Here is a 453-nt window from a genome sequence, read left to right on the forward strand (position 1 = left end):
ATGTTATTATCTCCTACATGTGCTTCCACTCCTTCAAATAATTCCTCTTCAACTCACCAGTAACCAAATGTTCTCTCTTCCATCTACCAAATGTTCATCAAATCTATCAACTTTTCCCTATGTTTATTACTTACATATTTGTACTAGTCACATAATTTCTTACCTAAGTACTGATGCAATCTAATAGATATATTGCATACAGGTTTTCTTTCTTTAATCCATTTGCCACATTGCTACTACAGTGATATTTTAAAATGCCTATCTTATTTTGATTTTATGCTACTCCCCTCTCCATGATTTACTAATTTAATTCTCCTTTGATTAGAACATCGATCATACTGAATTTTCTCATTTGTCAAGATAAATCCTGTTTATAAATAAAGCATCCTTTTAAACACAACTTCTTTAGGAGAAAAAGCTCTAGTTTCTTATCCCTATTAACAATACTCATCA

This window comes from Propithecus coquereli, unplaced genomic scaffold (genome assembly GCF_000956105.1).
Source record: "Propithecus coquereli isolate 6110/MARCELLA unplaced genomic scaffold, Pcoq_1.0 Scaffold319, whole genome shotgun sequence".
Lineage (NCBI taxonomy): Eukaryota > Metazoa > Chordata > Mammalia > Primates > Indriidae > Propithecus > Propithecus coquereli.